At 47.4% G+C, this 16,910-nt stretch overlaps 1 protein-coding gene and 1 non-coding gene across 3 annotated transcripts in view; one reads left to right on the top strand and one right to left on the bottom strand.

Moving 5' to 3' along the window:
* Positions 1-16,910, top strand: part of RANBP10 (RAN binding protein 10) — a 66,540-nt gene that overhangs the window by 1,894 nt on the left and 47,736 nt on the right. The gene's annotated exons all lie outside the window — the stretch shown is intronic.
* On the bottom strand, positions 5,152-5,224 carry TRNAG-UCC (transfer RNA glycine (anticodon UCC)). The gene has a single exon. It is a non-coding gene; the product is annotated as a tRNA-Gly (tRNA).

The raw sequence follows: 16,910 nt of genomic DNA, 5'->3' as shown, positions 1-16,910 counted from the left end.
AAGTAACATAATTTTAGCTGCTTTGGAAAGGTTTTCCTCATCAGACCTTAGGTCTGGTGGGGGTAGTTTGCGAACCCCACCAACGACCTTCCTTCCAACACTGATGTGTGTTCTTGAGCATTCAGAATACTTCCTCTCTCCTAGGGACTGTTCCCCTTGTGGTACATGCAAAATGCCTGGCCAAGGGGCTCTGCTGGGGGCAAGACTGCTGGAATTGGAGCTTTGCCTGCTTCCTCAGTGAAGTTGTAACATCTGTGCCGGGCAGGGCTCTGTGGTTGTGGGTAGGTCATGGGGCTTTGATCTCCTTGTCTGTACTGTGGGGAGCTAGGCCAGCATCTAAGCTACCTGTAATCCCAGAATTCTATGATTCTGAAGTTCTGATTGTGGCAAGCTATTGCATCTTTTACTTTTATTCCCATATAGAGCATTTACAGGTAGGAAGTTTATATTATTGGAGAGCTTTAAATCTTCTATTTTCCCTTTCCACCATCTAATAAAAGCACATGTATTTAATGTGCTAGAACTAGTGTGAATGAGAACGGCCTCTTAAAACAAACACTGCAAACCTAGTTACAGTGTAGACGGAAATGTTGGCGCTGCAGTCTCATATTGCCAAGGAAATGCAGGGGCATCTCCTAAACTTGTAGGGAGGAAAACGGCTTATTTTCTCCAGAGTCCTTAATCGTAGATAACAGCGAGCTAATAAAAGACAAGAACAGTTCTTCAGAAGGTCTCTACATTTCAGTTTAAATGTGGAGACCTGGGTTCCTTCACCTGGCTTTTAACATTTCAGTCATAAGTGGATCTTGCTGGAAAAGGCCCTGTATCTCGTTAGATCGCCTTACTATAGGTATTTCCTACAATCCAAAGAAAGTTGAGCATCTTTTCCCAACTTTCCCAGCATTTTTACATGAGGTAAGTATAGCTGTTAAGCTGACCTGGAAATCTCAGTTTTAGAAAGGTCCCAGGTCATGTATGCTTGTGGTGGCCTGCTTCAGTTGACCACTGTCAGAGGAAAGGTGTGTGAATGTCACCTATGGCCTCTTTATGGAATCCCTGAAAGCCTTCTCATGGCTAAGATATAGCCAGATGGGCCAGGTGTGGTTTTCAGGAGGCCAAGGGCAGTTCCAGGGCAGACAATGATCAGCTCGTTTCCTGTTTCCCATCAGTGTTGAAGGTGTTTGGTCCATGACCCAGGTGCTAACCAGTTATGTAGCTTTCCTGTATTATTTACTTCCATCCTCATAGCATCCCTGGAAAGTGGCTGGAGCAGATGATGATGTACCTGTTTTGTGGGTGAGCCCTGAGCCCCTGGGATGTTTGGTGACCTGCCCTGGCTGTGGGGCTTAGGGTGCAGTGGAGTAGCCTGACTTGTCAGATGCTCACACCTGATCCCATACACGTGTGTCCATGCTGCTGCTGCCTTTCCCTGTTGCATTCCTTCCCTGGGTAGAGTGAGGGAATGTCCAGTTGGACCCTTAGGGGATCACAGTGTTCTTAGGGGACAGAGCTGAAAGGTGCTTAGTGCTGAGTAGGCCCAGAGAAGTGTGGCGTGCTCTGCACTGGGCTCGACTGACTTACCATCCCATTGAATCTGTAAACTTGTTTTTCTGTAGATTTGAGTACAGGCCTCCTTTGTAAAAGGTGTTTATGAACCCAGTTGTCAGTGTCATTGTTTTCCAGAAAGGCCTTTGTTATGACGATGTCTTTTGTAGCAGAACACACTAAGCTTGTCTAATTAGAAAGGTTTCATTTCAAGGGTTATACTGATTCATACCTTCTGTGTGCCAGGTGCATGCTAGGTACAGGGAGAACAACAGTAAAGCCTGCACAGGCCAGCCTTGTCCTCAGAGAGCCTCTGGCCTATTCTGTAGAGAGTCCACTGAAAGGCCCTCTATAAGAGGTGGCAGAGCCTGGGCATGGTTTTGAGGGATGAGTAGGAGTTTCTCAGCAGGTGAGACCTGCTGGGCCTAATATGAGCCTGGTTGGTAACTGGCTTGACATCTGGGTGCTGGGCTTTCTGGGCGCTCCTCAAATATGAGGGAGAGCTGGAGAAGGAGGGGTTATCTTTGAGCTAAGAGCCAGGCTTAGACTGATGGGCTTCAGCTGCATTTGCCGAGTCACCAGAGCTGGGAACCCCAGGAGCAGATCTGGTGGGGTGAGGAGGCATCAGAGCCCTGCCACTGGTGCCAGGAGATAAGGGCATCTGGGCTGATCTTGTTAGGAAGCCAAGGAGGCCCTGAAACTGAGGGTCCCTGGGGAAATGACATGCTCAGGCAGAGTTCATGGACCTTTGGGTGTCTCCAGCTCTTAGTGATGACACATGGAGGGTGTGGCTGACTAGGCTGACAGATGCTCCAGTGTGACCCTCAAAATAGACTGTAACATCATCCCAGCAGCGGCGGCGGTGGTGGCGGCCTCCTGACATGTGATGAGTGGCTCTACCCAAGAACAGCAAGCCTGGGCTAGAGCACTGGATGGAGCTGCGGGGGTGGGATGCGGGCGCTCTCCTCTCCTCTGCATCTGGTGCTCAGGCCCAGGCCCTGTGGCCCTTTGGCCACAGCCAGCCTGCCTTTCCTTTCACTTGCAGCCAGCTTCCTTTGGCCAGGCAGTAATGTGCTCATCCATTAATTCTCCACATGACAATGAGGCACCCATTGTTTTGTCCCAGGCCCAGACCTGGGCCCCAGGAGCACAGGCCTGAGGCCTGTCTAGAGAGGAGGCAGATAGGCCTGTGCACATGACCTCACAGGCTGGTGTAGAAAAAGCCCATCCATGGTGTGTGCTGTACCCAAGGGTGGCCCAGAGGTTGGACTTCCTCCTGTACCTGAGAGTCTGGGGAAAGCTTCATATAAGAGGTGATGATGCTGAATCTGGAAGGATAGGTTGGAGGGTTCCAGATGGACAAAATGAGAAGCGATGCTCTAGATGAAAGGAACAGTGCATCAAAGACGTGGAACTGGGCCTCCCTGGTGGCGCAAGTGGTTGAGAGTCCGCCTGCCGATGCAGGGGATACGGGTTCGTGCCCCGGTCTGGGAGGATCCCATATGCCGCGGAGCGGCTGGGCCCGTGAGCCATGGCCGCTGAGCCTGCGCGTCCGGAGCCTGTGCTCCGCAACGGGGGAGGCCACAACAGTGAGAGGCCCGCATACCGCAAAAAAAAAAAAAAAAAAAAAAAAAAAAAAAAAGACGTGGAACACAGGGCATGAGGTAGGCAGGGGCTAGGTCAGAAATACCTTATGTGCTTTGTCCAGAGAGCTTGGGCTTATCCTGAGGGCAGTAGCAATGTACGAGGACTTTGGATCTGCCTGCACTTTTGATATTTATTTATTTATTTACTTGGCTGCTTGGGGTCTCAGTTGGGGCATGTGGGATCCAGTTCCCTGACCAGGGATCAAACCCAGGCCCCCTGCATTGGGAGCATGGAGTCTCAGCCACTGGACCACCAGGGAAGTCCCCTGCCTGCACTTTTGAGAGTGGATAGGGGAGAAGAAACTCTGCTGGTTTGGTTCAGCCAGGCCCCTCTGGCTGAGATTCCTGTCCGGTGTGGGCCAGTGGCTTTATTTTTATTATTTTTTAAAGAATTATTTATTTATTTATTTATTCATTCATTCATTCATTATTGGCTGCGTTGGGTCTTCGTTGCTGCGTGTGGGCTTTCTCTAGTTGTGGAGAGCAGGGGCTACTCTTTGTTGCGTTGTGGGCTTCTCTTGTTGCAGAGCACGGGCTCTAGATGCATGGGCTTCAGTAGTTGTGGCTCGCGAGCTCTAGAGCGCAGGCTCAGTAGTTGTGGCACACGGGATTCGTTGCTCCACGGCATGTGGGATCTTCCCAGACCAGGGCTCGAACCCGTGTCCCCTGCATTGGCAGGCAGATTCTTTTTTTTTTTTTTTTTTTGCCGTACGCGGGCCTCTCACTGCTGTGGCCTCTCCCGTTGCGGAGCACAGGCTCCGGACACACAGGCTCCGCGGCCATGGCTCGCGGGCCCAGCCGCTCCGCGGCATGTGGGATCCTCCGGGATCGGGGCACGAACCCGTGTCCCCTGCATCGGCAGGCGGACTCTCAACCACTGCGCCACCAGGGAAGCCCCGGCAGGCAGATTCTTAACCACTGCGTCACCAGGGAACCCCTGGGCCAGTGACTTTAGGTCCTTGACTCTGGGCATGGCTTTCCTACAGCAGTTGTCTCTTCTCTCTCTTGGCTGGCCTTTCTCCTGTATGGTGGGATGCATAGGTAGGATGTTGAAGACTGGTAGCCATAGTGGCTTCTCGGAGGTGGAATGCCTCTGTGTGTGGCTGGTATTCTCTGGTACTCTGGTTTTGTTAAGTCCCATCTGAAAGACAACATTGTCCATGATTTTTCATGGAGACTCAGAGATCCACTCACCCAGTTAAGATCTCACCTGCCATGTTTCTGGTTTGCAGAGCTACTTGAGCGCAGGCCCTCCAGTCTAGAGACGGCCTGTGGCTGGCCTCTCACCCTGGGGCCCCCACTCCAGTCTCTGTGCATTGTACAGTGCTGTTGAGAAATTTGGTGCTCATCTGTGGACCTGGAGAAGGCCTGTCCTGCCAGCTCTGAGAAGTAGGTGCTGTCTTTGCCCAAGGCAGGTACAAACAGTGATTGTGCCCCGTTCTCACCGACATCCCCCCAGTGCTCATGGCCTCAGGGGCAGATGCTGAGCTTTGGGCTGCATCTCTCCCTAGTAACACATTGCACTGTTTCTGGAGATGTGGTGTATTGGGGCTCTGGAGCAGCTTGGAGTGTTGTATTGCTTACCTGTATTGGGGGTTAAAGCCCCGGTCTAGTTGGGTGGGTGTACTGAGGTGCAGCTCTGGCCTAGAGTGAGAGGACTGGAGTCCACATGGCGTCCTCCTTTCTGGTAAGACCTGTTCCTGCCCTGAGCACATCTGGGCTTCCCTGAAACCTCCCTGCCCACTGTATGTCACCACCCAGGCTCCAACTTCGAAGTGAGAGTGAGGAGTATGGCTTCTTTCTTCATAAATGGGGACTTCCTTGGTCAAGGATCAGCCTCTAGAGAAATTCCTAAAATTCACTTCATGCCTACCCCACCCCCATTATTGTTTGTTCTCGGGAATGTTTGGTCTTTTCTTTTCTTTTTGGGGGCCGCACCATGCAGCTTGCGGGATCTTAGTTCCCTGACCAGGGATTGAACCTGGGCCCCCTGCGGTGGAAGCGCAGAGTCCTAACCACTGGACCACCAGGGAATTCCCTGGTCTTTTCCCTAGATGAGTCACCAGGTAAGGGAGATTCCCTGTTAGAGGGGAAACAAGGAGCTCATCCGAGTGGAGCACAGGAGGCTGGTCTCAGCAGCTCTGCATGACAGGCACTGTGTGCCATCCTATTCTGGGACCATTGGGAGGGAATCAAGGGCCCAGAGTGGGTGGTCAGAAGTTAGAAGGAAGGGACTGATAACTAGGAGAGGGGTGGATAACACTGTGTCAAAATGCAAGGATGTTCCTCTGCCTCCCTAGAAATTTTGTTTAAAATCCACATAAAATGTCTTTCTAGTTCTAGGATCCTTGGTGTTCTGTTGTAATTGAATTGTGAGGTTGTGACTCTTGCTAGAAATGAGACAAGGGGACTTGGTGCTGGAACAGGGCCCAGCCCCCTGCCATGAAGGGGCCAGTGAAAGATGCTCTGGACTGTGTAGGGAAGTGGGGGAGGGGTAAGTCTTAGCATTCCTTGTACACTCTCTTCCTCTCCTACCTCTTGGACCTTAGAGATGGCCTGGGATTCAGGGAAGTTTAGGTTATGGGTGACAAGTGTCAAGGCTCAAATACCCCCATTGTCCACTCAGCTTGCATGGCAAATGTTACGGATTGATAGCAGCATTCGTTCTTGTCCAGACAGAGCCCCAGATGTTTTTTCACTGCACAGTGCACCAGGCAGCTGCTATCTTTTGGTCAGAGTTGCATCATGAGACAAAACCTACTGGTCCTCAGGATAGAGACGATTTAAGATGAGAAGCAGTGGAGAGAGGAGAAGGGCAGTTGTGCCCAGATGGTCCAAGGGCTCAGCTTGTCTCTTCTAGAGGACATTGCCGAGGCAGAGCTGAACCAAGAGGAAAGAAGTAGAGGGGACGGTTTGCTGAGCAGAACTGGTTATAACCTGGTCTACAAAACCATGTGTCTGAAATTGGCATGGGCTATTTTATAGAATGCTCTCTTTTAATATCAACTGTTGTGCGAGCAGTTTATTGGTAGTTACATTTGCCTTGCCTTTTTTTTTTTTTTTTTAAATAAATTTATTTATTTATTTATTTTTAGCTGTGTTGGGTCTTTGTTTCTGTGCGAGGGCTTTCTGTAGTTGCAGCGAGCGGGGGCCACTCTTCATTGCGGCGCGCGGGCCTCTCACTGTCGTGGCCTCTCTTGTTGCGGAGCACAGGCTCCAGACGCGCAGGCTCAGTAGTTGTGGCTCACGGGCCCAGTTGCTCCGCGGCATGTGGGATCTTCCCAGACCAGGGCTCGAACCCGTGTCCCCTGCATTGGCAGGCAGATTCTCAACCACTGCGCCACCAGGGAAGCCCAGCCTTGCCTTTTTTTTTTTTTTTAACCAAAATGTTTTTTTATTTTACCTATAATTTTTTTTAAACTGTAAAGAAATACATTCGCTCTTGTAACACCTGACATGGTGTACATTTTTAAAATATCAATAGATAGCAGAAGGGACAGAGAGATGCAGGTTTAAACAAATCCAGGTTATTGCCATTATGTACGTTATATCGTTTGAGACTAGTGCAGAAAACAGAAACGATTCCAGATATTTTAAGCAGGAAGGAGTTTATTACATGGAATTTGAAGCTTTCAAAATCATTAGGACTTAGTTTCCACGTAATGGTAGGTTACTTGACTAAGACCCCGTGCTGAGAATAATGAAAGATGCTAGGTTACAAACCAGCAAACTCAAGGCCAGTTTCTGGATGAACACCTGTAACTAATTAAGGGTAATATCTTAGGACCTAAGAGCATTTGCTGTGTCCACACTGAGCTCTGCTCCAGCTTTACAATTACACAGGGCCAGAGAGGTTAGGGTCCAAAGCTTACGGGATGTGGGGTCTGGTGGGAACCCTCTCACATTCAGGTGGGGTGCCCGTTTGTTATACCCTCTAGTTAAGGGCAGTGTCTTTGGTTTTGGAATGTGGTAAGCTCTGGAATTTTTTAAGTCTCGGTACTTGAGTTTCCCAGGAGATTCTTTAGGGAAGGAGCCAGAATGCAGGGTTGTGAATAAACCTGCCTAGGGCCACCCATGGGGGCTGTTCCGCCCCTTCCTGTCTTGTGGACTCACTGGGTGTTTTGATGGTGCTGGTGGTAGTGTATGCATGAGGGTCTCTAGACACACATTCAGAACCACGTTCCTCCCTGCGAGCATATCCTGTCTCATGGTCCCTTTGCCTTCAGGCTTGCTCTTTCTTGGATGGTACCGGCTTGGGTCCGTTCATCTAATACCCTTTCTCTCAGTGGGGGGGCCTGCACAGAATTGGGCTCAGTGGGTGACTGGGTGGCTTCCTGGTAGAGGGGCAGGGCTGGGGTGTGGCTGCTAGAGGAGCAGCTTGTACACTGTAGCTGGTGTCATGAAGGACTGTGGCTTTAAGCAGGCCCGTCAGACCAGGAAGTAAAATCCCCAGCATCAAATATTAGCCCTCATTTCAGACCTAAATGTCAGTTGGTGTTTCTCCTGAAATGTCTCCCAGGGACCGTTTTGTAACCACGACCCCAGAGATCTCCTCTGTTGTGGAGGCTGTGATTTCTTATCTGGGGCAGGTTCTGACAGAGACAAGATTGCCAGCCTTGCGAGCTGTGGCTTATGTGTTAGATGTTAAGAGGAAATTGTCCAATGAGATTCCAGTAGCTCCTTGGGGGGTCTGAGGCAGGGGACGGGGCAGTGGTGACTGGCCCTTTGACCTGAGAGGCTTGACGGCAGAGCTTACCTTCCTGCAGCCCCCGAGAGCCATCTCAGCCCTGAGGCTGAGGAGCTTGTCTCTTCTCTCCTCTTTGTCACTTCCTACCAGAGCTCTGTGGGCCTGGAGACATTCAGCTGATGGAACTTAAATTAAAAATGTTCAGGCAATTCCCTGGTGGTCCAGTGGTTAGGACTTGGCACTTTCACTGCCAGGGCCCTGGTTGGATCCCTGGTTGGGAAACTAAGATCCCGCAAGCCTTGTGGCACAGCCAAAAAAAAAAAGTTCAGGTCCCATAGTCATTGGCAACATTTGTTAAAAGTGTCTATGGGCTTGCCAGTCCATAAAATCCACCTTCCCTCTAAGGAGAAATGGATGAAAAGTAAAAAGAGGTAGTTCTGTGTTCTTCACTCTTGTCATCTGCTGTGTGCTTATGGCGAGGGACTTCTTTCTTCCGGCCCTGACATGAGGCCAGGATACTCTGATGCTTTCCACTGAGCTCTGCCAAGCCCTACTTGTCTTGTCCGGAAAAGCCAGATGAGGCTAATGCTGGCCTGCAGGGCCATAAGTGTGTTTTTGGTGACACTGTGTGTGTGTGTGTATGTATGGTAAAATAAATATAACATAAAACGTACCATTTTAGCCATTTAAAAAAATAAATTTATTTATTTTTGGCTGTGTTGGGTCTCCGTTGCTGTGTGCGGGCTTTCTCTAGTTGTGGTGAACGGGGGCCACTCTTCGTTGCGGTGCGCGGGCTTCTAATTGTGGTGGCTTCTCTTGCTGTGGAGCATGGGCTCTAGGCGCGCAGGCTTCAGTAGTTGTGGCACGCGGGCTTAGTTGCTCCGTGACATGTGGGATCTTCCCAGACCAGGGATTGAACCCGTGTCCCCTGCACTGGCAGGCAGATTCTTAACCGCTTTGCCACCAGGGAAGTGACCGTCTTTTCAGTTCTTTTGAGTGTACACTTAAGAATTGCTTGTGATTCACTTGGTTATAAAGCAGAAACTAAAAAAAAAAAAAAAAAAAAAGAATTGCTTGATTAGCATTCCGTGGTGGTCCAGTGGTTGGGGCTCTGTGCTTCCACTGCAGGGGGCCCGGGTTAGATCCCTGGTCAGGAAACTAGGATCCTACAAGCCCCATGGTATGGCCAAAAAAAAAAAAAAAAAAGAATTGCTTGATTGTTCAATGTTTAACTTTTTGAGGAATCACCAAACGATTTTCCAAAGCAGCTATACAATTTTATATACCCACCAGCAATGTGTGACGTTTCTAATTTCTCTACATCCTCACCAACAACTTCTTTCTTTCTTTCTTCCTCCCTCCCTTCCTTCCTCATCTTAGGTGTGAATTAGTATCTCATTTTGGTTTTGGTTTGCAGTTCCTAATGACTAGTAATGTTGAGCATCTTTTCATGTATTTATTGGCCATTTGTATATCTTCTTTGGCGATACAAACATCTATTCAAGTCCTTTGGCTATTTTATAATTGAGTTGTTTGTCTTTTTGTTGTTGAGTTGTAGGAATTCTATATATATTTTGAATAGTAGATCCTTATAGAACATATGAATTGGAAATATTTTCTCCCATTCTCTAGGTTGTCTTTTCACTTTTTTTTTTTTTTTTTTTTGCCTCGCTGGGCAGCTTGTGGATTCTCAGTTCCCTGACCAGGGATCGAACCTGTGCCCCCTGTGGTGGGAGTGCGGAGTCCTAACCACTGTACCACCAGGGAATTCCCTCTTTTCACTTTCTTGATAATGACCTTTGATGCATAAAAGTTTTAATTTTGATGAAGTCCAGTTCATCTATTTTTTTCTTTTGGTGCTCATGATTTTGGTATCATATCTAAGAATCCATGGCCTAAACCAAGGTCATGAATCTTTTCCCCTATGTTATCTTCTAAGAGTTTTATGGTTTTAGCTCTTGTATTTTGATCATTGATCCATTTTGAGTTAATTTTTATATAAGATATGAAGTAGAAATCCAGTTGTCCCAGCACCAATTGTTGAAGAGACTATTCTTTCCCCATTGAAAGGACTTTTAACATCCTTGTTGAAAGTAATTCAGCTGTATAAATTTATTTCTGGACTTTTAATTCTATTCCACTAGTCTATATGTCCACCTATGCCAGTACCACACTGTTTTGATTACTGTAGTTTTGTAGTAAGTTTTGAAATTGAGAAGTATGAATCCTTTAACTTTGTTCTTTCTTCAAGATTGTTTTAGCTACTTGGGATCCCTTGCAAGTCCATATGGATTTTGAGGACTGACTTTTCCATTTCTACAAAAAAGACTGTTGGAATTTTGGTAGGGATTGTGTTGAATCTGTAAATCAATTTAGAGTATATTAACAATACTCTCCATCTTAACAATATTAAGCTTTCCAGTCCATGAACATGGGATGTCTTTCCATTTATTTTTGTCTTCTTTAATTTCTTTTAGCAATGTTTTATAATTTTTTGTATACAAACCTTTCATCTCCTTGGTTAAATTTATTCCTAAGGGTTTTTTTTTTTTGTTTGTTTCTTTGTTTGTTTTGATGCTATTGTAAATGGAATTGTTTTCTTAATATTCTCCTTCAATTGTTCAGTGTTAGTATATTGAAACTGCTTTTTGTGTGTTGATTTTGCATCCTGCGACTTTGCTATTTATTAGATAGTTTAGATAGTTTATTAGGTCTAGTAAGCTTTCTGTATATTGTTTGGGACTTCCTATATATAGGATTTTCTAGATATAGGATCATGTCATCTGCAAATAGAGATAGTTTTACTTATTCCTTTCCAATTTTTATGCCTTTTATTTCTTTTTCTTGTCTAATCGGTCTGAGTAGAACTTTCAGTACAGTATTGAATAGCAGTAGTGAAAGGTGGACATCCTTGTATTGTTCCTCATCTTAGGGTAAAAGCTTTCAGTCTTTCACCATTGGGTATGTTGGCTGTGAGTTTTTCGTACATGCCCTTTATCATGTTGAGGAAGTTCCCTTTTGTTCCTAGTTTTCTGAGTGTTTTTATCATGAAGGGATGCTGGATTTTTCAGATGCTTTTTCTGTCAATTGAGATGATCATGTGTTTTTCTTTTTCCTTCTTTCTGTTAATGAAGTTTATTATATTGATTGATTTTCTTTATTTTTTTCTTTTGGCTGCATTGGGTCTTCATTGCTGTGTGTGGGCTTTCTCTAGTTGCGGTGAGCGGGGGCTACTCTTTGTTGAGGTACGTGGGCTTCTCATTACAGTGGCTTCTCTTGTCGCGTAGCACGGGCTCTAGGCACGCAGGCTTCAGTAGTTGCAGCACGCGGGCTCAGTAGTTGCACGTGGACCCTAGAGCACACTGGCTTCAGTACTTGTGACGCATGGGCTCAGTAGTTGCAATGTGTGGGCTCTAGGGCACGCGGGCTTCAGTAGTTGTGGCTTGCGGGCCCTAGAGCACAGGCTCAGTAGTTGTAGCGCATGGGCTTAAGTTGCTCCACAGCACATGGGATCTTCTTGGACCAGGGCTCAAACCCACGTCCCCTGCATTGACTGGCGGATTCTTAACCACTGTGCCACCAGGGAAGTGCCTTGATTGATTTTCTTATGTTAAATTGCCCTTGATTTCCTAGCATAAATCTCAATTGGTCGTGATATTAATCCTTTTAATGTTGTTGAATTTGGTTTGCTATAGTTTTGTTGAGGATTTATGCATCTCTCTTCAGAAGGTATATTGATCTATAATTTCCTTTTCTTTTGATGTCTTCTTGATGGCTTTTTGATTGCTTTTCCAGGGTCTGCCCCATCTTGGGCTTGGAACTGGGTACAGCACATTTGCAACAGTACCCAGACATTATTCTGCCAAGAACCGAAGTCTCTAGGCCAGAGCTGGGAAGGTGCTTAGGAGCCCGTTTAGTCCAACCTCTCTTCTTCTGATAGGGAACCTGAGATGTGGGGTGAAATCAAAGACCCACAGTCCTGAGTTAGGCTGCAGTGTCTGAGACCAGGCTTCAGGATCTGGGATGTTGTCTCTGGAGCCGTGCCGCAAAGTGTCCCTGTCACTTTAAAACTCTTCAGGGACTTCTCTTCAGGAGGGAGGAAGGGAATGTCAGACTTGTTGCCAAAGAGGTTCCTTGCGTGGAGCGCTCCAAGCTATCTCTGAGGACCAGGTGGGGGATTACAGCAAAGGGGTGGTCTCCTCCCTCCAGGCCTTGCTGTATATCTTCAAAGGGTGTGAGAGTCCAGAGGCCTGCTTTCTGAGGTCCTGTCCTGTGTCTACCCCCAGGCCTGCCTGGGTCATGGAAGACTCTCCAGTCAATTAGAGCTGTGCTGAGGCTGTGTCACTTCAGCGGGGTCTCCTGAGGGTCTCCTCTGGGTTATGCTTGGGATGCACCAGGAGCCCCAGCTCCTCTACAGAGCGTGGATTTTGACCATTTCTTGCTGTTTCTGAAGGTGTGCTCTTCTGATGCAGATTCTGCCCTCCTGTCAAGGCTCAGGGAAGTGAGTATACGGAGGAGCTGACCATGAAAACCAGGTCCCTCATTGTGCCTCTCTGGCATTGAAATGTTGCCCTGGGACAATGCAGGGAGAGTCTGATGGGTGAGAGCCAGCAACCTCCTCATTATGCAGCCATCAGCTGGCTCTTGAAAATGATTTTTCTATGATTATCAAAATAATTTATGCTAATTGTAGAAAATCTGGAGAACTAAAGAGAAAAAAGAAGAATCTAAGCTGCCTGGAACGTGCTCACAACTCTGTGCGTGACTGCAGTGGTTTCAGCGGACTGTTGCTTTTGTGGGAGAGTCAGCAGAGGCGGATGGAGGGCAGCACGGACCCCAGAGACGACCAGTCCATTCTCAAGGCTGGGCATTTTCCAGGGCCCCAGTTTGGACCTGCTGCCTCAGGGTGGACCTGGCTGTGTGGTCAGCCGAGGGCCACGGCTGCTGCTGCTGCTGCGGCTCTTTTCTCTCCTGCTCTCTGGGAGATCCTGACCCAGCCCTCTTCTCTCTGGAGCCTGACAGAGAGGCGGAGCCACTCTTCTAGCCCATGTTGTGGTTTTTGCGGTGAAGAATAGAGACTGAGAAGGTAGAGGCTGACTCACGGCCTCTCTGCCATGAGAGCTCGTCTGTTGTCCCTCTACACTTACTGGCTGTTTCACCTCTCTTGACAAACGCTATTTTCTATTTTGCTACCATATTAGAAGAAAGGAGTAAATCAGATGGGTTTACCTTACTTTCAGTCATTTTATGGGGTAAATAACTGTTCGCCCAAGCTTCTCAGGTATATCCTGCTACTTGAAAAGAAAGCTCTAGTGGAGATGTGAAGTGTGGGGAACTAAGCTCTGTCTGTGCCTGTCACCAGCTTGGGGAGTGAGAGCCCTTGTTGCATCCCTCCCAGGAGACCGTGGCAGCCTGTGTCTATTAGTGTTCCTAGCATTGCCTGACCCATTACCAAGAAGGAAGCAAATGCCCACCTTCTTTCTCCTTGGCAGTCCCATGTAAACAGGCATTTGTTTTTAAATGTCCCAAGATCCAGGCCTTCAAGGATGGCCTACTTTCCTTTACCAGATTCCAATACTAGAAGAGCCTCCAGTGCATGAACTAGAGGACAGTGGGGTTGTCCACTCATTTCAGTGGCTGCCCTGAGGGCTCTCTGGATTCATGGTGATAGCTGAGGAAGCAGACTCTGACAGGCCAAGTGATGTGCCCTTGGGCACATGGTGAAGAGGTGATTTGAATCTGGGTTTGTCCGATCTATTTGCTCTGATGCAGGTATGTTTCCTGTTCAGCTGTTTGTGCACAGTGTAAAGGCTTGGAGGAGAGCTGGAGCAAGGCTGCTACTGACCGGCACTTAGGCTCCAAACTTTCCAAGTACGTCTCAGAATTGCCCTTTCTTTGGTGACTGGTTGTGTTGGGATGTGTCCTGGGCAGCTCCTCCCCAACCCAGTAAGTTCACCGTATTCTAAAGAACACTTGGCTCTCTCCACGTCTTGCCATCCCACTGTTTCTTTCCTTGTCCAGCCTTGTCATCTTCCACTGGGATGATTTTGGTAGCCTCTAGTTTTGCCTCTTCAATCCATTTTTCAAATATCAGATGTTTGATCAGTTGCGCCCTTTCTAAACCCTTTCTGCAGCTTCCCAGTGACCTCCCATGAAGTTCAAACTCCTTAAGCTAGCATGCAGGCTGTGTGTGAATAGCTTGTTTCCGGCTCCAGCTTTGGCTCTTTTTAGGTCTGCCCAAGCTGTGACCCAGCCACACTGAACTCCTCTCACTTCCTTGACCACAGGGTTGCTTTCTTGCCTCTACGCCTCAGCACATTCTGTTGCTTCTGCGTGGAACAAGCTCCTTTTTTTTTTTTCCCCCTCATCTCCTTTACTAGGTCTTGGCTCAGCCTTCGCTTCCTCTGGGAACCCCCCACTCATTGCACCCTGATTCTCTGGCCCACCCCTGACTTGGCACTGGAAACTGTTCCAGGGCAGGGAATCCACTCTTGTGTCCCCAGCGCTGTACTAGGCACAGAGGATCTTTGTGGAATGGGTGACTACGGAGGCCTCTATGAAGAGACATTTATCACACCTGTTTTTACAACTTTAGCAAGGACCCAACAGCAGCAAACAACCCATTCATTTTCAAGTGCCACCAGAGATCAACGGAGGAGAGGCAGTGTCAGGGTGACTTCTTAACGTCATTCTTCCTGCTTCTTAGATCCAAAGGTGAACATACTTGGGTTTGGGTATTTTTTCCTTATTGTTTTGCCTCATTCATGGCAACCTATCGGAGAGCTGGGACCACATCAGTCCAGGACCTGGCAAGGCACTACACGTTACTCATTGGTGATTTTTCTTTTTAATAAATTTATTTATTTCCGTATTTATTTTTGGCTGTGTTGGGTCTTCATTGCTGTGGGCGGGCTTTCTATAGTTGCGGCGAGTGGGAGCTCTTCTTCGTTGTGGTGCGCGGGTTTCTCATTGTGGTGGCTTCTCTTGCTGTGGAGCACAGGCTCTAGGCACGTGGGCTTCAGTAGTTGTGGCTCGCGGACTCCAGAGCGCAGGCTCAGTAGTTGTGGAGCATAGGCTTAGTTGCTCCGCGGCATGTGGGATCTTCCCAGACCAGGGCTCGAACCCATGTCCTCTGCATTGGCAGGAGGATTCTTAACCACTGTGCCACCAGGAAAGTCCCCTCATTGGTGATTGAGAGGAAACCTCAGGTCTTACCTAGATTTTTTGTGAGTGGATGGAGAAGTGAACTTCCCTTGTGCCTGTTATGTCACTAGGTCTGTGGTTGTAAGTCATTTAATTTCACAGAGCTGAAGTCCAATGTCAGCAAGAGGGGAGAATAGTACTGGGGATGTTGTGACTGAGTTCAGAGCTCACTTATCTGTCACATAGCTCTGTCATGACCTCATACCACCTAGAAGCTGAGGTTCCCATTGAAATGTGGCTGGGAGAGAGCCTGTGACTTTGGTGATAAAATTCTTTACCAACCTGTGAATGGATGAACCCTAGGCGTTTGTTGAATGTCCATTATGTGCCCAGCACTGCACTGACTCTTGCTTTTCCTCTGAGGGCTGGGGGCTCCAGCCCATAGCCCCTGCATCCTGAAGTGGGCAGCAGACACAGCATCTGTTCTCCCCACTGTGGCATGAGATGTAGGGTTGGAGCCTGCAGACTTAGGCTCCATCTCTTGTGCTTGTATATTTGGGTTGAGGGATTGATGTTTGGGAGATATCAGAACCAAATAAACTCATATTCACATGCTGGGTTTTTGGCCAGAGATGACACCTTGGAAAAGGCAGGTAAAGATATTATCTCCCTGGACCCTAAATGACCAAGCTTGAAGAGAGGAAAAGACTTTATGTAATAACAAATGTTATAATTGGTGATAGTGGGCTTGAACCTTTTTTTTTTAAAACAGTTGTTCTGATATGTGTTCATTTATTGTATTGTGGTAAAATATAAATACATAACATAAAATTTACCATTTTAATCATTCTTAAGTTTACAGTTCAATAGCCTTAAGTACATTAACATTGTTGTACAACCATCACCATCATCTGTCTCCAGAACTTTTTCCATCTTGCCAAACTGAAACTCTGTACCCATTAAACAATAACTCCCTGTTCTCCCCTCCCCCTAGACCCTGGCAACCACCATTCTTCCTGTCTTTATGAATTTTATTTCATTTAGCATAGTGTCCTCAAGGTTCATCCATGTTGTAGCATATGTCCAAATTTCTTTCCTTTTTAAGGCTGTATGATATTCCATTGTGTGTATATACCATATTCTGTTTATCCACTCATCAATAGAAACTTTCTACCTGTTAAAAAACAAAAATTCAACTGGTGAATTTGAAGATTTAATTGGCTTTATTCAACGGTTCATGAATTGGGCAGCATCCCATCTAGCAAGTAGAGAGATACTCCTTCCAAGGGGTTGTACAAAAGGAAAGGTTTTTATCTGGCAGAAGGAGGGTGGGGCAAGGAAGTTATTAGCAAAAGAAAAGAAGGATTGTTTTAGGCAGGACATCTTTTGCAGGAAGGGAATGGTGGGGTTTTATCATGCAGATTACCTCAGTAGTGCTAATCAGGAAATTTCAGATTGATTGTTTAAAGGTCACATTCCTGAGAGAGGTTCAAAGTGCAATTAATTTTTTTTCATTAATTAATTAATTAATTAATTTATGGCTGTGTTGGGTCTTCGTTGCTGTGTGCCGGCTTTCTCTAGTTGCGGTGAGTGGGGGCTACTCTTCGTTGCGGTGCGTGGGCTTCTCATTGTCCTGGCTTCTCTTGTTGTGGAGCACGGGCTCTAGGTGCACAGGCTTCAGTAGTTGTGGCACGTGGGCTCGGTAGTTGTGGCTTGTGGGCTCTAGAGCGCAGACTCAGTAGTTGTGGCACACGGGCTTAGTTGCTTCGCGGCATGTGGGAATCTTCCCAGACCAGGGTTTGAACCTGTGTCCCCTGCGTTGGCAGGCAGATTCTTAACCACTGCGCCACCAGGGAAGCCCTAATTTTTTTTTTTTAATTGAGGTATAG

This window comes from Mesoplodon densirostris, chromosome 19 (genome assembly GCF_025265405.1).
Source record: "Mesoplodon densirostris isolate mMesDen1 chromosome 19, mMesDen1 primary haplotype, whole genome shotgun sequence".
Classification (NCBI taxonomy): domain Eukaryota; kingdom Metazoa; phylum Chordata; class Mammalia; order Artiodactyla; family Ziphiidae; genus Mesoplodon; species Mesoplodon densirostris.
The sequence above is the reverse complement of the archived record's forward strand: the minus strand, read 5'-3'. Positions and strand labels throughout refer to the sequence as shown.